The sequence below is a fragment of the Pinus tabuliformis genome, chromosome 1_1 (genome assembly GCF_031772625.1).
Source record: "Pinus tabuliformis cultivar Carrire ecotype Pingquan chromosome 1_1, CPIR1, whole genome shotgun sequence".
NCBI lineage: Eukaryota > Viridiplantae > Streptophyta > Pinopsida > Pinales > Pinaceae > Pinus > Pinus tabuliformis.
The window spans coordinates 189,214,887-189,237,188 of NC_142297.1; the positions used below are offsets into that span (position 1 = coordinate 189,214,887).

The 22,302-nt window shown below is 37.9% G+C and overlaps 1 pseudogene; it reads right to left on the reverse strand.

Moving 5' to 3' along the window:
* The window catches only part of LOC149212170 (phytochrome-like), a 126,873-nt pseudogene that overhangs the window by 31,996 nt on the left and 72,575 nt on the right, over positions 1–22,302 (reverse strand).

Here is a 22,302-nt window from a genome sequence, read left to right on the forward strand (position 1 = left end):
TCAACAAAAACTTGGAAAAATCACAACAGGAAGAGCTAACCAAAGCCTTGCAAAAGCATTCTACTGCATTTTCATGGGAGTATACCGATATGAAAGGTATTGATCCTAAGACTTGCATTCATCACATCTATATTGAGGAAAATAGCAGACCAATCAGACAACCTCAAAGAAGGATGAATCCAAATCTCAGGGAGATAGTGAAAGAAGAGCTCCAAAAGTTACTCAATGTAAACTTCATTTACCCCATTTCAGATAGCCGGTGGGTTTCTCCTTTGGTTATAGTACCTAAAAAGAATGGTAAATGGAGGGTTTGCATTGATTACAGGGAATTGAACAAAGCAACCTTGAAGGATCACTTTCCTTTGCCCTTTATTGATCAAGTATTAGATACTTTAGCAGGCAAAAAATATTTCTCATTTTTGGATGGTTTTAGTGGTTACAATCAAATTCAGGTAGCACCTGAAGATCAGGACAAAACCACATTTACTTGTCCATGGGGAACTTTTGCTTACCGAGTACTTCCTTTTGGATTATGTAATGCACCTGCATAATTTCAAAGGGCAGTATTAGGAATCTTTTCCGATCTAATTCATGATTGTGTAGAGGTCTACATGGATGATTTTACAGTTTATGGTAACTCATTTGAAGAAGCGTTAGAAAATTTGGAAAAAGTCCTTATTAGATGTAAAGAAACAAATCTTTCATTAAGTCATGAAAAATGTTTTATGATGTTTACTGAAGGGATTGTTTTAGGACATCATATTTCAGGAGATGGAATTAAAGTTGATAGATCAAAAGTTGAAGTCATCCCCAAGTTACCTATTCCAAATTGTCAGAAAGATGTTAGAAGTTTTCTTGGGTTTATTGGATATTATAGAAGATTTATTGAAAACTTCACCAAGATAGCATCTCCGCTCTTCAAATTACTTACAAAAGACTATGAATTCAAATGGGATCCTGAGTGTCAATCTGCATTTGAAACTTTAAAGACTAGAATATCTGAAGCACCCATTTTGAGAGGGCCAAATTGGAAACTCCCTTTCCACATTTCTACTGATGCTTCAGATACAGCTCTAGGATCTGTCTTGGGACAAAAGGATTTGGTCCCTTATGCCATTTACTACACCAGTAAAAATTTGACTCCCACTGAGTTAAATTATACTGTGACTGAAAAAGAGTTCTTAGCCGTTGTTCATGCAATCAACAAGTTTAGACATTATATAACCGACTATGAAACTTTTGTCCATACTGATCATTCTGCAATTAGATATCTTATGAACAAACCTGTTACTAATGGCAGAGTTACAAGATGGCTTTTACTTTTACAAGAATTCAATATTACTGTGTTAGATAGACCAGGAAAACAAAACACAGTAGCTGATTTCTTGTCTAGAATCCAAAACATTAACGAAGATTCTCCTGTAGAGGATAAGTTTCCAGATGAATACTTGTTTGCAGTAACTACTAAAACTCCTTGGTATGCAGATATTGCTAACTATTTAGTTACAGGGAAGCTACCTCCACACTTATTTCCTAATGAGAAAAGGAAAATCATTCAGGAGAGTTCACATTATTCCTGGATTTCTAATGAATTGTTCAAAACAGGGCCAGATTGTGTGATCAGAAGATGTGTTCGGGAAGATGAAATACCTGACATCCTTAAAGCATGTCATGATGAACCATGCGGCGGACACTTTGCTGACAAGAGGACGGCCTATAAAATCCTTTCTTTAGGATATTATTGGCCTTCTCTCTTCAAAGATGCAAAACAATATGTCAAAAGGTGTGACAGTTGCCAAAGAGTTGGGAGACCAACTCTTTCAAATGAAATGCCATTACAGCCACAGGTATGCATCGAACCCTTTGAAAAATGGGCTTTAGATTTCATTGGACCTATTAACCCACCATCTAAGCAAAAGAAGTATATATTGGTTTGTACTGATTATGTTACTAAATGGGTAGAAGCAAAGGCATTGCCTTCTGCCACTGAAAATTCAGTTGTTCAATTTCTTTTTGAGGATATTTTTACTCGTTTTGGTGTCCCAAGAGAAATTGTGACAGATCAGGGAAGTCAATTTACATCTAACTTGATGGAGAAGCTGATGGAAGAATACAAAATCAAGCACAGAACATCTACTCCATACCATCCGCAAGAAAATGGTCAAGTGGAATCTACAAACAAAGTTCTTGAAAGCATCATCACCAAAACTGTTCATCTCCACAGAAGAGATTGGGCGGAAAGGCTTCCTGAAGCCTTATGGGCCTATAGAACTACATGGAGGAACACAACAAGACATTCTCCCTATGAACTTGTTTATGGGAAAGAAGTCCTGCTCCCCATTGAGTTCCAAGTCAAGACCTTCAAGATGGCAGTTGAATTGGGGATGAGCCTATCAGAAGCCCAAAAGCACAGAATGGAGCAGCTGAATGAGCTAGATGAGATAAGACAAGATGCAATTTTAAGGACTGATCTAGTTCAGCACCAAAGAACTAAGTGGCATGATCGACACATCAAAGAAAGAAAGTTTCAAAAGGGAGATTGGGCACTATTGTTTGATTCCAAGTTTAAGGACTTCAAAGGAAAATTTCAAACTCATTGGCTTGGACCATATGAGATTGATGAAGTCTTTAACAATGGAGCAGTTCGAGTGAAGACCATTGATGAGCTTCAGACTCCTCTCATTGTGAATGGCCACCGATTGAAAGTCTACCACAAGCCACTCTCAAAGGAGGAATTTGTTAAAATCTTCCAAGAAGATTCTGCAATGAGGCTGGTGGAGAAGAATTCTTCTCCTCCATCAGCCTAGTCTTTATTTCTTTCAGTTGAAAAAAAAAAAAAAGAGAAGAAGAAAAATAAAAAAAAAATAAAGAAATCTCTTGTATAAGCCTGAAAACCAATCTTGGATTGGCGGTCTTATGCAGAAAATATAAAGTGAAAATCAGGGTCACCTGACACTTTATATTTTCCAAATAAAAAAAAATCTCTCTCTCTTTCCATTTCATTCGCCATTTCATTCCACTTCATTTCCATTCCATTTCATTCTTTTCATCTCATTTCATTTTCATCTTCACTTCCATTTCCATTTCTATTTCCACTTCATTTCATTCATCTCACTCCATTTCATAATAAAAGTCCCTCTCAGGACTATTTCATTTAGTAAGTCTTCTCTAATTACTTTTTGTATAGACAGAAGGGTGTTGTTTCAGTTTCTGCAGCTGAGAACTGTTTCCGCAGCTCGCACCAGTTTCCGCAGCTCGCACCAGATTCCGCAGCCAGCACACTCTGTCTCCACAGCAGCAGTACTCTGTTTTCAAAAATCACAGTCAGAAGGCAACAAGGATGGAAGGCACCTGCAGGATCAAAAGGCAATCATGGATCAACAACCTTAATCAACAGATGGTAAACCCATAAAGGTATGATCAAAATTTTTCTCCAAACAACCATTTATGTCATGTTGTGCATAATTATTAATCATGGACAGAGCCACTAAATGCAATGATTAAGCAAAGATCATCCCATTTCTCCACCATGATCATCCTTCATCCACCTCAGATCCTCATAACGGTCTCATAACCACCACTTAGTTTAAACTCAAATCGAGACTGCGCTTTCATTAATTAGTCGTACGAGGAAGAAGGGACCTATCGTACTACGTCTCTTCTCCACCATGACCTTCGCAGCCAAAGACTGAAACGTGTATGAAAGTCGTCCGACTCCAAGGGATTTGGCCATTAATTCATTCCCTTATCACTCCATTTCGCACGCATTTGAACTCATTCTCGTGCTTGTCTTCCACTCCTTCACCTTCACACCATTTCCACACTCGTTTTTGCTATAAACCCCGTAGCTCTGTTTTAAACTCCACGTCTCTGTTTTAAACCTTGCAGCTCTGTCTCAAGCTCCACAGTTTCGTTTCCAACCTGTATTACCTCGCATTACAGTGCGGCTATTCCACCTACAGCCGTAGTCTATCTATCTTACCCAAGAGCATCCTCCTTGAGTATCCATATACAGTCAAAGCTTCAGCCGAAGTTGAGATGGGGAAATTGCTTCGAGCTGAGCCCGAAGGTTCAAAGTATCTAGAAGGACACCCACAGACAAAGGAAGCGTTAAAAAAGGCAAAATGGTTGAAGTTCATTCAGAAATTCAAAGGATATGATAAAGAGGTAACGAAAACGTTTGCTCGTTCATTCGATGGAAATACTGTGGAAATAGGAGATCTGAAATTCACAGTCACAGAAAAATCCATAGCAACAGCAACTAATTTACCTATGGTGGGAGACCGATGGTTCAAGAACAGAGGGGTTGAAGATCAGGAATGGAAAAATATGCTAAAGAATCCAGGTATGGACACCTCAATATTCACCAAAGGGATTCCTGTACATGTTATTAAAGAAGAATGGACTACATTGTTGTTATTAGTTCAAACGTTTATAACATGTGAAGGCCGCTTTGGCACCATGTATATGTACCATGCTAGAATTATGATGAACTTCATGGAGGGCCATGCCATCAACTTACCCTATTTTCTGTTAAGAAGCCTAACAAAAATGAGTTTTACTGTCCAAAAGAATATAGGCAATATTGAACCTCACTTGAATCATCATGGGTTCATTAGAATTCTTATAGAGGACCAATTGAAAAACAACAATGATACATGGGAAAAGTTTTTAGTCAGGAATCATTTTCAAGAAGTAATTGAAGCTTCCACTAGCAGCTCTCCTAGAGTCCCAAAAAGAAGTAGAAGAATGAAAAAGGATGATGTAGCCCAGGATCCTCCCATTATAGAAACTCAGGAGACTCCTCAAGAAGAAGAAGTGGAGAGAGATAAAACGAAGAGACAGAAAAAGGATAAAGGGAAAGCAGTTGTCCAAGAATCATATTCATCCCCTGAACCTTCAATAGAAGAGGACTATCAAACCCTGGCTGAAAGACTAGTAGAACTCCAAGCTATTGCCCTCTCCAAGAAGAAACAAAAAGAAAAACAAAGTAGTCAGCAAAAGAGTACTAGTGTACATGTAAGAAGAAGCAGTAGACTTATAGAAAAGAAGAGTGTGACTAAAGAAATGCAGTCACATTTTATTGATTTGGGCACACCTGAGAAGACTCCAATCCAGCTAGATATTGAGCCAAGTTCTCCACGAGAGGAAAGTCCCTTCCAGCAAGAAAGAGAAAGCAGTCCTCAAGAATTTGAATTTAGGCCAAGACAAACACCTAACATTGACCCTGACCAGTAGGAGGCATATAATTATTTGGAGACCTTGGAGCAATCTGTTGCCGGTCCAAGCACTATATTACCTCTTGAAGAACAAGTCCACTCTCTAAAACAAGAGGTATTTGAACTAGAAGTCCTGAACCGGCATATTAAACAAGACAATGAAGCATTGAAAGAACAAAGCAAGGTGGACAAGATTGTCCATGACAACACCATGCTTCACCTTGGGCTCTGGCAGAAGAAGAACAGGAAATTGAAGAGAAAATGCAAGAAACTGAGCAGGGCCTTGATCAACTTGAAATTCAAGTGTTTAGTCAGAAAACCAAGGACAATTTTAGCAACAAGGAGAAAGAGGAGAAGGCTGGATGTTTTGGCAGAAGCATCTGAGCACATGGACTGAAAAACACTGACAAAGTTTTGGTTGCATGAGGACATGCAACATCCTCACAGTGGGGGTATGTTGAGCCTCAGACCTGCACTCCTTTTCACAACCTCTCGGCCTCCTTTTCCATTCATTTTCTTCCTTTATCACTCATTTCCTTCATCAATTTGCTTAAATCATTGTATTATAGGACTTTTACATGGTTTATTAATTATGCTAATGACTGTGTTGTTGGATTAGAATTTTGGTTCAAAACCTGCAGTTTCCGCTGCTGATCCCAGTTTCTGCAGCTGATCCCAGTTTCCGCAGCTGTTTTGTTAAACAGCATGATCCAGGTGTCCTCCGGTCAGAAGGGCCACATAGGCAAGTGCATGGCACCAAGGACATGGTGTGTGTCCTTCCAGCTCAGCCATAACAATCGTAAACACCCATGGTCAACGAGGGGTAAACTTCGGTCAAACAAAGGTTATTGGCGGTGGCACGGCTCTGCGTGTTCGATTTAGAGCACGTGAAGCATAGCTGGCCTCTTCCTCAGCCACGCAGATGATGGGGAACACGAATCCAACCAGAGATTTAATGCCCACCTTGACCATTACCTAAATCCGTGGACTGTGTTAGATTACGTGTTCTTCACACAGCTGTTAGAATAGTGCAGTTTGTGATTAAGTTAGTTTGGTTTTTCTGCTATAAATAAAGCGTATCTGAGCGCTGATTAGTTAGCTGCTGATATGTAATTTTGAACCCCACTGTACTTTCCATTTTGCTACGTAATATATGAGAAGATTGTTCTTCATTTGAGCGTGTAATTGATTTTTTAGCTGGCTGGAGAAGGCAGAGGGCCCCTGTTTACTTAAGGCCTGTACAGTGCTTTTCATTTTATGCATTTCTTCTTATCAGTTTATGTATAATAGTTGTACAGAATGCTTTCGTTTGCTATGCTTTGATCATGTACAATAGCTGTATATAACTTTGAATTCTGTCCATTTATATTTCTGCACTTTTCCATGACTGATCAGTATGTTTTTGCAGATTTCTTAGGTGCCCGGGACAGTTTCTTCTTACTCTTTTTTTGCAGCTAGTGGCACTTGTGGCTGTCTTATCTAAACTGCTGACCTTTGTTTTTGATTTCCATTAGCATTACTGCTTTAGTTGCACTTTATTTTATGCTCATAGCTTATCAAGTTGTTTGTCTTTTAATGGATCTTTTATCATAATCAACTAACTTTTCAAGGAGCCAGAACATCATTTAAGTGTAGCTTGGTTATTTTGTTTAAGACTCACATTGCTAACTCACTCATAACTCTTTCTTATATGATCAATCCAGCTGAATGCGGAAAGGTTAAGGGAAAATTAAGTAGTGTGATTTGTCACTTAGATTGTACATTGCTTGAGATTTCATTGAAGAATTAAAGTAGTTGCTCTTGTTTTTAAGTCAATGTAGATGTCATTTTCAATCTCATTTTTATCAGCAGTATAGGTACTGGGTCAATGCCATTGGTCTTTTATTTGATGCTTTCAATTTTTCTTTAAGAGTTAATTTCATTTCAGTTGTTGTTCAAAGCTTTCGTGTAGATTACTTTTAAGCTTTAAGACATCATCTAGAACTCATCACAATTACACACACCTCACTCACTTTATTTCATTTCCATCTCATCACTGTAAGGAGAAATAGACTTGAAAACAAACTTAAAAAGTTAAAAACGACAAAAGCTTAAGAAATAGTTTCCTAAGTACATACAGTACCCATCACTTCATCAGCTTACGAGCCCCAGGTTGACATTTAAAAGTTGCAATTTAGACATCACTAAATTTACCAAACACTACTCTATCCCACTAAGGAATGGTAGTGCCTTAGAAACAGAATCAAAATAGAGTCTAACTTGATTTCCTTTTATATGAATAGATAGAAGAAGAGAGAGGGGGCCAACCTGTGTCTTCCGTTTGATCTCCTCACTTGAATCTTCCTCCTTCTTGTAGCCGTTCGGTTCTTGTCCGCTTCTATGCCCAGCTTCTGAGAATATCTGTGAAATCAAAGCAACCAGATACTATGCAAGAACAAAGATCTATCATATAAGCAATCTAGGGTCAGTGTAGATTAGCCATTCACATGTATAAGCATAAACATATAATGCACAAGTAAATGGAAGGAACAAGAATAGCTTTATTGATCAAATAAGTCAAGGGAGTTACAAGCAGCTGCTCCAACCCAGCATCATCCTCTTGACATGAAAGAGTTCTCTTAGAACCTCATACAAAAGCAATCACCCAACAAGCTCAAAGATCTCCTCAAGAAACTATCAGCACTTCCTTGCAATAAGCCAAAATTCCAACCTCTGGATCTCATGGAAAGGGATCCATTTATAGGCATTTGACAAGGTCATGAGTCAGCTTCCATGATTGTGATTAGTGTCCTCCAACTGATAGTCCATGCTTCCACTTGGTGAATGAGCATCTATGACTCATCCAAGGTCGAATTCTGAGTAGCAAGTGTCACAGGAGAGAGAAATGGAAGATTCCATGACTTTCCACCTTGCAAATCAACACTGCCATTTGTCACTTTCCCGCCCAGCGCACCCTGTAGAAGGGCTACCTGCTCTTAAACGCAGGTGCACAGTGTTCTACCTGCTCTTAAATGCAGGCAGACCATGGAGCAAGTGCTTTGATCCAAAATTGACCTGTTTTGAGTGGTTTTTCAGAAGGACTTTCTGGGAGGAGCTGTAATCCTTTAACCTTTCTCCTTTAGGGGCTGAAACAACCTCTTTAGGGACTAAGAATCCCTTGAATTATGGATATTTGTCGCTTGGAGTCGCAGGACCCAAAAATATCTATAACATTAAGTAGTCCTCAGAGAAACACTTTCACCTTCCTCCCTTGCCTATTATTATTTAACCAGGCCCTTATTACAAGAGTTGGGCATATACGTTATAAATGGGATTAGAGTGAGAGATTCCATTCGAGAGATTCATAGCGAGATATTTTAATTTGAGAAACCAACATGTAGGAAGTATTACATAATGGACCTCAATTTAAAGAAAATAGAGATATGAATTTCATCTAAACTTTGAACATGAAGACCACCAATATTAATAGGGCTAGAGAAAAGACACCTCATACTTTTCTTGATATTTCACTAGTAGAAAATGGCTAATTAGTTACTAAAAAAATGACCAAAAGTTGCATATAAATGACCATTTTTCAGTCGGTGACAAATAGTAGCTAATTTACAGTATCTTATAACGTGACCAACTTTTAGTCGTTCTTAGCTTAGTCATTATTTAGTTGCCTCAATTTTGTTGTTTAGTAGTATATTTAGTCATAAATTTGATCATTAATTTAGTCATCGATTGCCACAATTAATGACCAAATATACAACAAATATATTACTATATGATCGTCTGAGAAAACAAATTAATGACCAAATAAATATGACTAAAAAGTTGGTCGTGTTATAAGATACTGTAAATTAGCTACCAATAGTCATATATTTGCAAATTTTATTCATTGTTTGAAACTGATTAATGACCAAAGAGATATGACTAAATTTTGGTCATGTTATAAGATACTGTAAATTAGGTACTAATAGTCATATATATGAAAAATTTAGTCTTCATTTGTAATCACAAATTTATCATTTGCAGTCATCATTTATCCTTTTCTTGTAGTTTCATATTCATTATATAAATGACTAATTTAGTAGTTTATATTCATTTCATTTACTTTTATTAGTAATCATTATAAACAACTAATTTAGTCATATATTCATTTTATTTGTGTTCATCATTAATCAATATAAACTACTAAACTATTAGTTTTACATTTTTTTTATGTGGTCATTATTAATCTACATAAATTAATTGTTATGATTTTGCGACTAAATTAAAAAAATGTCATACAATGGTCGTGTTCATCTAATATGAAAACACAAAATTACATATGTTAATTACAATACTAAATAATATCAATTGCAAACTATAAATAATTTCAACCACATAAATTATATTATATAAAATTTCAAGTATTACAATATGAGTTTCCAACTTAATATTGTTGGACTACAATTTATACATGAAATATTGTTTCATCACTTCAAAACATTATCATTGTGTTGCCAAGACAATGTAGGTGAATTCACCAACTCTAAAGACTTGATCATCAGTCTATATATGTTTGTCTCATGCGGGATATTAGCTTTAAGGGCTAGACCAGTTCTCTTCTCTCCCTTTTTACATTTGTGACTCCAGTGTTATTGTTCTCCTCTTTCTTCAATTCCTTCTTCTTACCATCAACACTGAGTTCCTCTTCTGAAAATAAAAGAAGATATAATGCAAAGTATCAGACATGAAATATGATGAACACTGAAACATAAAATAAAGTAGACTATAAAGAATTTATATGACATATACCTCAAAATCAGCAATGGCAATGTCATTATTCCCGAGAAAAGAAAGAAACTTGAACAAGTTTTCGTCAGTTAGGCGATAGTGGCCACTATGTGGCAAGATGACCTGTATAAACAAAGTAAATAAAATGTCACCATAGAAAAGAACACCTTAGGACTTAGTATTCAACCTTCAGGAAAATCTTAAGCACAATCATGCTAACTAAGTTACATTCCAGAAAGCTCAAGTTGTAAATAACTTGTGAAAATAAAGAAAAAACAAAATATAATAAATAATGTATGATAATTGGCTAGCAAATTGCGTCATAGAAGAAAAACAAAATCCTATGGTTACCCATACATGTGGGTGGGTAGCCTACCCCAATATGCCATGATGCTTAGGGTCCAGAGGAAGTAAACCTCCTACTAGCATAATGATTGATTGGTTGCATCTTGGCCTCCAAACAACTACCATGATTTCCCTTACACATCATAATATTCAAATATTTAGAAAACAACACAAGAACCAAGGATATAAAATTGTGTTTGATAATGATGATACATTCAAAGCATTGTGAGGTTAATAAATTAGCTTTGTGTAAATCTAATAAATATGGTAATCTGAAAAGTTTCACTATGTTTTTTTTATCACAAATCTAAAAATGTGAAACAAAGATCTTTGTATTTATTAGATGAAGATCTATGTAACCCTTTATGCTGCCATAGTTTCCATTATTAGAAAGCTTATAGGCAACATAAAGGGTTCTATTTCATATCACAACATATGCAACAAACCTACAACTAACAATTTAAAGTCCTCCAAATAACAATTATGTAAAGGAGTTGTCGACTAAGAGGATCCACTCATATTATCACTAGTAACTACTGTAAAAAAAAAAGAAGGGCACCCAGAGAAAAGGACTTACTCTCCTTTAATTTCTTAAAATGGGATAAAATATAGAAGGCCTCTGCTCATACTCTGAGCTCACTAGGATTCCAGAAGACACCTTTAACTACAATGGAACATTCCCAAATCAGTGAAAGTACATGTAAATTAATGAACTTGTAAATTTTAGAGCTAACATCTTGTAATTGTTGGTCATGTTAATGGCTTAAGTTATGGATGGTTGAGCTAGTCATAGGCTTATCATATTTAAAAATTTATATCATATGAAGTGCTTACTTCACCAACCATCATCCCTGATAGTTATACTCCTCACTACCAAGTATAATATAGGGTGAAGGTATAAACTGAGTGTCACTACTTATGTATAATTTATCTAATATGAACACCATTTATCTAGTGCCCTCTTGCTCCTTCTCAAGGTCAAGAGGCACCTTACTATGGGGAATAGATAAGATAATATAATTTCGTTTGTTGGACATTATTCAACTTATCTTATCATCACCCTCTAGGGAGACAAGATAGTGGGCTTGATAAATAGGACATCTCGAAATAAATTTGTGTAGGTAAATAATCACTATAGATAGTTTTTTTGTAGTTGCACGAATCCTTACAATTTGATTTATCCTCCCTCTAGGAAATAATTATTCTCTCATTTGAGCAGCTTTAGCAGCATTTTTGTTAACAACATAGGTTTTGAAGACTACACAGTTATAAGTTAAACCAAGTTACAAAAAAATCAATATGAATGATAAAGGTTTTCCTATAAGAAAATGATTGATCTAGTGCCCTCTCACTCCTTCTCAAGGTCAAGAGGAACCTTACTATGGGGAATAGATAAGATAATATAATTTTGTTTGTTGGACATTATTCAACTTATCTTATCATCACCCTCTAGGGAGACAAGATAGTGGGCTTGATAAATAGGATGTCTTGAAATAAATTTGTGTAGGTAAATACTCACTATAGATAGTTTTTTGTAGTTGCATGAATCCTTACAATTTTATTTATCCTCCCTCTAGGAAATAATTATTATTTCATTTGAGCAACTTTAGAAACATTTTTTTTAACAACATAGGTTTTGAAGACTACACAGTTATAAGTTAAACCAAGTTACAAAAAAATCAATATGAATGATAAAGGTTTTCATATAAGAAAATGAATGGCAAAATCATGACTCTTTATGAAAAATTACAAGAAGAGCACATCCCAATTTCATAAAAAAAATTACAATTTGCATTATGAGATACTTCAGCTAGATATGAGAAAATAAATTGGATAATGAATCTAACTAGTAATCACAACATCTTAAAGATGTTTCCCATGAATAAGACTACCATAACATGGCCGATGACGCTCTCTTCCATAGCCATATGATGGTAATGGGGGCATCAATGGCCAATACTTTTCATCCTACAAAAAGAGAATCAACATTGGAATTTAGTAACATTTCATCAAGATACAAAAGTACATGGAAGAGACACATCAAGAGGAAGTAGAAATATCATATAGAAAACTTCAACAAAAATTAAAAAATCAAGGCCCAAGACTACTTGAAACATAGTATCCCTGCAAGAAAAAGAGAAATCATAGTTCACTATTCAGCAAAGCACTAGCTCTCATACGCTGAGATCAGAATGGTCACATTTTAATTCAAAAAGCGCTATAAAAGCTCAAGGAGTAGCCACAAGACAACACCTGTTTGTTTGAGATTTGAGCAGTTGCAGAGTATTGAGAACCGAGCAATCTTACCTTCTTTGAGTACGCGATAGAACATATGTCATGCAAACACGAAGACTGCTACCAAGCCAGGTGTGAGGTTTGCCGAAGATACCACTGGCGAGGCTACGTAGCCCCATATGGTCCATGAGGAGCTCAGCGATGCGACAGTTGTGCCAGAAGTTCCAAAATCACCCTGGACACTGCGGCCGAAGAAAGACAAACAGACTATGGGACCAATCCGCGTGTCCCCAACAAACCCATGTTTCAAAAAATTATCAATGGAAGAAAGAGGAAAGGCCATTACCATTAAATCGGAGGAGGAGGAGGAGGAGGAGGACTTGTAGGACCTGATTGCAGAAATAGAATAGGGAGATGACATGGAGGAGGATGTTCCACAAATGAGATCTGCAGCAAAGTTACCCACGTACATCCCTCCTCAAAAAGGGAAAGCTAGGATGTGCAAAGACCCGAAGGCCATGAAGAATGCACTCCAGACCCCACTCCTCCCTGAGGGAATTACTTTTGAAGGTCTGCTTTTAGGTCGGGTGCCTACCCTGAAGTTCGAAGATTGGGACCTCGCAAACAGTGAGAAGTTCCTGCACCTCGCGATGGAGAGCTTGATGAAACAAAATTCGGAGGGGCCAATTATCACGTTGGAGCTATGGAAATGGCTGTGCAGTGTGGAGAAGGCCGAGTTACTTCATCTATGATGGATACCCCACTTTCACCATGCGCCTATCACCATTTTTCATCATCAGGCAGCTGTTATGCCTGGTGCATGATGGGTATCTATGGCTAGAGGAGCCTATTCCCATCATGGCCGACCTCATTCACTAGATTTATCGGCTTCCCTGTAAGGGAAAGGACCCCACGATGATGGCAGGCAAAAGTAGCAATTTGGCTCTCGCCGAAGCCATGAAAACTAAATAGAAGTTGGAAAAGAAGAAGCGAGGCTATGCAATTGCAAGTATCAATGACAAAGGGGTGCGCGTAGCCACCCAAATCTTGGCTGGAAAACTAATGTGGAAGTGCCACGCTAATGAAGTATCAGCACCGGTGGTTGAGCTAGCTGAGCAATGCATGGAGGGGGTCCAATTCAACTGGGCAGAGTTCCTCTGCGAGGAGTTTTTGACAAACTACAAGGAGGCCCAAGAGTAGGGTAAGACCTTCCACTATGCATGGTTGCTCTTATCCATCTTGTTGGTAGCGGGTGAACTGCCAGAAGATAGCGAGTTCCCAAATATCGACTGGGACCTACCTGAGGCTGTGCAGTAGGCTTCGCTCTAGGCCACTAAGGACGTGAAGCGGATTTGTGAAACCAAGGTTTTTTGGGTGTTGATGGAAGTGAGCATCTAGATGTGGATCAATAAAAGGCCACGGTTGTCTCCCATGTTGGGTGTGGAGCTTGATTATCTTCTATAGTACCGCCACATTAGACCCCAGTTCAAAACTGGGGCGACAACGCCGCCCGTAAAATAATCGCTGCAAGGGGGGTCCAGGGGGGGCACTTTTGGGAGCCCCCCCCTGGCGGGGGGTTTCGGGGGTAGAGCCCCCGAAGCTAAAAACAGCTGTAAAATTGCCTTGTAAAAGTAAAGTAATTTCTAGTCAATCTGGGTCGTTCATTAGGTGGATGATCTGACGGCAAAACTTATGTTTAGTTTAGGGTTTTTTTCCCTAGAAGGCAACCCCTCTCTTTGTATGAGGGCATTGTATTTGAGGCTGTGAAACAGATGTGTATTCTATGAGCGAGAAACATAGAGGTGAGACTGTGAGAGAAAATAGAGGATATTACAGCGGATTTGCTGTAGGTTGTGTCTCTTCATTTTGCTGGATAATAAAAAGGAAGGACTGGCTGTTTGGGGTGGACGTAGCCCAAACTAGGTGAACCACGTATATCTGTGTCTCTCTTGTTTTGTGCATTTTGTGTTTATATTTCTACAATATTTTATGTGTTCCATTGCTCCGTAATATATAATTTTCTAACATCCCATAGTGTATGCCACTATGCAGAGCTTTGAAGATTTCAAAGTAGACATGCACAACATATATGTCCTAGCGCATAAAGATCCGAGAAAAGAATTGACGAAGGTCCCGTTCATTGCTACTAACGATGCCATTTTCGTGGTATTGGAATCATGGCATCTAGAATGGCACGCCCTAGATTTGGCTGAATTAGAGAAGGCTGAAACATAGAAGCAGAAGGATGACGCCAAGCTGTGAGTCACGAAGCTGGCTAAGAAGAGACGAAATGAAAAAGTAGCTGCGGAGGTCAGGGAAGTCCATAAGCAGCAATAGCAACCACGACATAGAAAAAGGTCGATGAAGCAGTAGCAGTAGCAAAGGCAATAGAGACAACCACAGCGCCAACAGAAGAGGCCGAGGGGGGCCATGAGATGTCAATGGGGCAGGGGGCTGAGGACGTATACCTAGCTGCAAAATGCGTGGACCTAGACTTGCAATAGTTGAAATGGTCGCATGTCCCAGAGAGACTGGTCCCCAGAAAGAAGGTTAAGGCATCAAAGATGTCCATCAACCTAATCACGCTCACAGAAGGTGATATTTTTTACATCGGCGAAACAGTTCATGATGTCACTAAGGACATGCTCCAAGAGGTGATAATGGAGCAGAGCACTGTGTTGGGGTAGCTAAGAGCATAGTTACAGGAATTACATGTGTGACCCCCACAAACAAGAATGATGGCCCCATATGTCACAGTAGGTACATTAGAGGCAGAGTAGATGTTGCGCACCTAAATGACCAACACTTTCATGTTACCCGAGGGTGCATTAGCAACAGTGAATGAAGTTGACTGAACTGTGGTGGGTAGGATTAATGGCTTGGGCTTAAACTTGGCTGCCCTTCTAGGAGAAACCCTATACCAGTTACAAGATGGGGTCACAGTCGAGCTTTGCACAAGAGAAGGTCGTGCACTACAGGTATTGAGTGAACAAAAGATCAATATGGAACAGCTTAGCCTGCAGCATGATGAACTGGTTGCCCAAACTTGAGAACTAGAGCAGGCAGTAGACGATTCTTGTAGTAGCGTCCGGAGTTGGCTGTCCCGATAGATCTACCAGTAGCAAAGCGGATCCACCAATTAGTGACCGGGGTCTGCGAGGCTAGGATCGAAACGACAAAGGTTTAGTTGGAGTTGAATCTACAAATCGTCGAGTTACGGTTGAGGGTGCAGCCGTCCACGCCCCCAGAAGTCAGAGAGCAACGCGCCTGCTCTATTCAAAAGGGGCTGGAAGAAATTAGACACGTAGTAAAAGACTGTACCTTTATGTTGGATCAAGCGCTTTCCATTGCTACATCATTACAGGAGGATCCCAACATACAACACCTAGAGACAGACGCGTACGAACTGTAGGAGCAGTATGACAGTGTCCAAGGGGCTGCGCAGACAGTCGTCCTTACTCAATGGCTTGCAAAAATGCAGCAAGCAAGGGCACTGAAGGAGCAGGTGGACGCCGCACGACAAAAGGAAGCACTACTTAAAGCACGCATCCAGCCATGGATTGACGAAGCATTCATGATCACGGAAAATATTGAAGGAAAGCTCGCCCAGATGCAAGGAATGTATGCGCTTAGGTAGGTATGTGACCCTGCTAAGGAAGCTTCAGAGAAATGCGTGCAGTAAATACAACAAACAGCAAAACAGTGTGTTGCGGACCTCTCAGCAGTACAAGACCTACTAGATGGACTTCGCGTCAAGATCGCCATACCGATTGAGTGACTTGAGGGTGAGTCACAATGTTTGTGTTGGGGACCTATTGGGCATCAGATACCCCCGCAACGTGTTTTTGGGGCACAAAGCCCAAGTTTTGGTCAATTATATTGTAAAGACTCCATGAATTGCGTGGAGTGTGAAGCAGATAGTTGAGTCATAGGGTTTTCCACCCTAAGGAATGTAAAATAGAATAAAGTAATGTCGGCCTACCCATGGTCTGCGGACCATGGGATTGTGTAATTAGAGAAAGGCTCTAATTTGTAAAGACATCATATTTTCCGATGGAGAATCAATAATGTAAGCGAGATAGTTCTGAAGTGTAAGTTCAAGTCTTGGGTCGTAGTAGTAGGAAGAAGCTCTGCGGCTGAGTGCACAGAGGCCTAGCAGAGTCTGCAACTGAGTGCGCGGACTCCTGTAGCTGAGTGCACATGGTGGAGTTGAGGTTGTAATCACAAAAAGGATTAATAAAGATAAGTTTGATTCTAAATACTGTGTATTTGTGTTTCCTCTTACCTTTATGCATTTATACTATTTTATGATTGTGCGCACTTATATGAATGTTGAATGGTAAATAAGAATACTGAGCTCACACAGATAAGTTAGATACTACAATAGTAACACAGTAAGTATAAAGAATCAGGGTAGTACTTTCTTCGCACTGCAAACAAAGCTGCGCGAAGGCAACTTCATGGTTGCAAGGGATAAATAGCTTTGCGGAGTAGTGTGCACGCAGGGTCGAACTGTGAACCTCCTAAAAATCATCGAGACATCCCTAGGGTGTGGAAACCTGGTTCCAGCACCCTCCCATACTACCTCTGGTGAGACCTCAGTCCACACACTGTAGACTGTTGCCAAAAGGTCTGGTACTTTTAGGATTTTTTTGGCTAAATCACCTCCGAACTTGGGTCAGGACCATACAAGGCAACACAAGGGTCTTAAAAACCAACCAAACCAAAACCAGAACTAGCCAATTCAACTGGTTTAGTGGCTGGTCCATGAACTAGTTTAGTGACTGGTTCCATATCAAACTAGTTTGTTTAGTACAAAACTAGTATGATATGGCAATTCAACATATATATAATCAATATTTTATGTATTTTCTAGTAAACTAGTTCCTAAATTGATTCTAAGTCCAATTCCAACTTTTCAAGCATGGAAAACCATGGAACCACTTTAACACCATAATCAAAAAACATTTAACTTTCCATGATGAACTAACTGGCAATAATATGAAATGGATACCATGGCTCCTCCCCCTTATTTCCATTTGCCTCAAAACATGACCCTCCCTCCTGTTCTCGAACAAAATCACTAGGACCAATTGTACACATTTCCTTATTCTGGCCAACAAAATTGGATATCGGAGCTTCTTTCCATATTTTTCCAACCCTTATGCAGTTAATTCTTGTGGATGTAAAACCATCCACCTCCTACAATTATAAGAGACATGGGGTTAACATTATGAATATAGGCCACACAAAGATGCACAAGACATAACATAGTTTGAAACATAGATTTTAGTTGAATACAATTATACAACTATATAGTCTTAAATATATATTTTAGTTGAATACAACTATATAGTCTTAAACAAAGATTTTATTTGAATAAAACTATATAAGGTCATCATGTGTCTTTTCTTCTCTCATGAAAAATAGTCTAAATGTTTCTAAACACCCTAACAAATTAAGCACAATATCATATTCCAAAGAGAATGATAACTCATAGACTCAAGATAAGCCATGTCCAAAATTCTGAAAAAAAATGTCAGGTTTGCTTCCGAGTTCAACGTAAACATAGGAAGGTATATCAGTACAACCCCTCTTGAAGGTTTGTCAATACCAAAACATACATTGTTCTTTGTTGAAGAATATCACATATGTGCTTTTCTCACTGCTAATTATAAACGGTCCATAAAGTATTTTAGTCCTAAATTCAAAAAGGTTAATGCCAATTCCCTTCGGTCTGAGGTGGAGAAAATATGATCTTGATTTCACTGGGCTCAACAATGAATAATTTTTTTCTTTTTTAAAGCAATTTGCATTGCCAAAGTTCTGGGGTTATACTGACTTGGAGAATTCTATCCAAGTTCGTCGCAAGGAAAGTCAGAAGTGCAACATCCAATCAAAGCTTAAAGAATTATAAGAGAAAATCTTGCACAATTTTCTCCATGTTCTACCTGAGTACTGTAGATTTATTTAATATATCCCTGACTCAAGATTTGAAGAGAGGGAGCATATTGGAGACGATGAGATTCCTATTCAAATAAATAGGTTATAGTAATTGGAACATTAGTTGGATACTATTTGGGGTGGCAACTAGGGTAAGAAGAAACTGGTTTTCATTGGCATGGAGATTAAATTTCAACCCTCTACACCCTCTACTGGGATGGAATAAGAGTTTTCATTGAAAAACATGAAAAGTTTGGCCATCTGATTTTGTTTGAAGAAGAGATTATATTGAGGCCCATATATAGGTGAAGGTGACAATACAAAGCAGAAGGAAAATATTTTTCCTATTAAAAAAGATGGATCTATAAGGAAACACCCAGTAGTATCAGGTGAGTGGTGTTTTATTCAATTTGGAAGCAACATAAATTCGTTACTAGGGGTTGTAGAAGTCATCCATGTTTCACACCATGCACTCCATGATTCAATAAAATCTTTAGTTACTAAAAAAATAGTAAACATAAGACATAATATTGTTTCCCTAGCTTTCCTTATGAGCAATGGAATTTTGGAGCAAATGAAGAGCTTTGGTCAGCCTATTATATATTGAGAAAATTTTGAACACAAAAAGATATTTGATTGAAAAACAACTTAATTAAGCAATGTTGCATGGGGACCTATTCCCACCTTTAAACAGTGCTCCCAATGATATGACATTTCTAGGAATTTGGTACTCTTTGAAAATTTCTTGAAATGAGTGGGAACTACACTAGGGACTCTACAACTTTCCAGTTGTACCCACCTTGTTACTTACCAATTTTTGGGAGTTTTCCTTATATTTTGTGGATTTTATACCTGTCCCTATGCTAAACCCGTGACCATTATGTTAAAATATTCAGAAAAAATAATGATTACTTCTCAATTTGGATAATGATTTTTCCCATATAGGCTTATTTGGGTTTGAATTATTTTAGTTTTAATAGTGTTCTTATTCCAAGATGAACTTGCTACAACAGATTCTGTGCAGTGTGGATAAAGGATTGGAAACACTGCAAAGCATAATGAAATATCTATTAAAAGAGCAAGGCCAAGTGGATAGAATGAACAGATTTGTGACCCATCCATGAAGGGTTGATGTGATGCTGATGGATGAACTGTTTGCAAAGTTAATTTTGGAGTTAAGCAAATATTGAGATCTGACAAGTTGCAAAATTATACTAAAATTAGGTTATCTCACCCCAAGTTATGAGTCCTATGAAGGTATTGGAATTTCCTGCCACTGAAAAGGCACTGCAACATTATTTCCCGAGAATACTAAGTAAAATGATCATATTAATAGTATGAGAATGAATAATATCATGCCAAGTGGGAAGGGATGAAAATAAGACATCCCATTTAGTCCTGAAGTCAAGAACAGAAAACAAGACATCCTATTTAGTCCAGGAGATAAGAAAATCACTGAGAATAGCATCTGGCCTCATGATACCACAAATGACCTTGGTAAGATTGATGCTTATGATGAAAGACTTTTTGCAACATTCAAGGCTACAATGATTGGAAATTTTAAAAATGACAAAAGAAATAGAGCTTATAGATCTCATTGTAGAGAAAATTTCCAACCACTAAGAAGAGGGAACTTGATGAAGAAATTATATGGCACTGGATGGGAAATGTCGCCATGTGTGGGATAAGGATTGGGAGGTTTAATTTTGGAAAGGCATGGTAGTAGAGAAAACAACTCAAGAAATAGTAAATTTTATATTTATATAGTAAACAAGTTCTATTTCACTAAACATGTTTTTGTGAATTCTGAATGATTTAAACAATGTTGCAGTTTAGTGAATGTTGATTTTAAGCATTCAGAATTCACAAAAAATGTTTAGTGAAATAGAAGTAGTTGATAGTAGTTTAGTCAAGAAAAGAAAAAAAGACATCATGTTTAGTCTAGAAGATAAGAAAATCACTGAGAATAACCTTCGGCCTCATGATACCATGGATGACCTTGGTAAGATTAATGCTTATGATGAAAGACTTCTTACAACATTCAAGACTACAATGATTGGAACTTGTGAAAATGACAAAAGTAATAGAGCTTATAGATCTCATTATAGAGCAAATTGCCAACCACTACGAAGAGAGAACTTGATGAAGAAATTATATGGCACTGGATGGGAAATGTCGCCATGCTTGGGATAAGGATTGGGAGGTTGAATTTTGGAAAGGCAGGGGCAGTAGAGAGAAACAACTCAAGAAATAGTAAAGTTGATATTTATACAGTAAACTAGTTCTATTTCACTAAACATGTTTTTGTGAATTCTGAATGCTTTAAATAATGTTGTAGTTTAGTGAATGTTGCTTTAAAGCATTCAAAATTCACAAAAACATGTTTAGTGAAATAGAATTATTTTACTGTAGTCTAGTGAATGTTTAGTGAAATAGAACTAGTTTACTATAGTTTAGTTTAGTGAAATAGAAATAGAACAATGTTGCAGTTTAGTGAATGTTGCAATTTTGTGGGTCAAGGGACCCCCTCCATGCAGTGATTTGATTGCTTAGTCTACAGACATCATTGACTCTATTATGATAGGTGTGGGAATATTATTTGGCATGTCCAAGAGAAATCCTCAAGGATATGTAAACGCAAAAAATTCATACATACAAACATGGGGGTCTTATACATCAAATTTAGTGTTTGGTTATGCATAGATCCCAAAAAGTCAGGAAAAAAATTTCAATGTTATATGATTATAAGTAAATACAAACATAATGATTCTTGAAAAACAAAGTGGCAATTGGCTAAAGGCTTGGAAATACTGCATGTTGGGACTCAGAATTGACCTATTTTGACCTTATCTTTTTGTCGTATTATTACCCTTTTGCAGTCATAGGTTGAAAGCTTTTGATTTTATAATGACATAATTACCCCAAGGTACGAAGTAACTTCCCGCATATCTATGTTTAATTGTTCATTGCATATTCGTGAATATCTTTATATTTATCCTTGGAAAAGCTGACTAAACTGTCAAGTAATTGTCTTAAGCTTGCAGGAATTATAATGTATAGTTGCTGTAACACCAGAAACAACAACTACGCAGTTGCTGCAACACCAGAAACAGCAACTACGCAGTTGCTGCAACACCAGAAGCAGCAACTCCACAGTTGCTACAGTCAGCAACAGCAATCATCTAAAGCAAGCTATTTTGCAACAGCCGCGAATAACAGATGGCAACTATTTAAAGAACCCTGACGCGGCATAATCAAGCGGATGTCTGAGTAAGAAAAACACAGTCAGCGTTGTCTAAATCAAGAACAGCATGGGGAAGCGGCAAAGGAATGTGAAGATCCCGAGAAGACGGTCGAAGTCAGTTACCAGCTGTGTAACAGCCAAAACCCAAGAAAGAACATATTATCATACTGTTGTAAAAGCGATTCTGTAATTCTTATTTTTATAGAATGGGTTAACTGAATGAACTGTAATACTCTATTGTAATAGATGTCTCCTCTATAAAGAGGAGACATCTACATGAAAAAGGGAGGAGTCAGAGTCTATGGTCAATCTGTAAGTGAGATTTTGGGAGAACTTCAGCAAGTCTAAATTTTATTGTACTTGGATCTTTTCGGCAGATGAATATAAAATTGTTTTGAGCACTTAATCCAGTCTTCGCGTTCCTAGGGAATCTTGTGAGAGGGACTGGGCCCACATTCCTCACAAGATTCACCCATTTACTTTCTTGTTGAGTGTGTAAATGTGTAATAGTTTCTTTCCGGTACTCTGTTTGGATTTCATAGCATTACCTCTGGT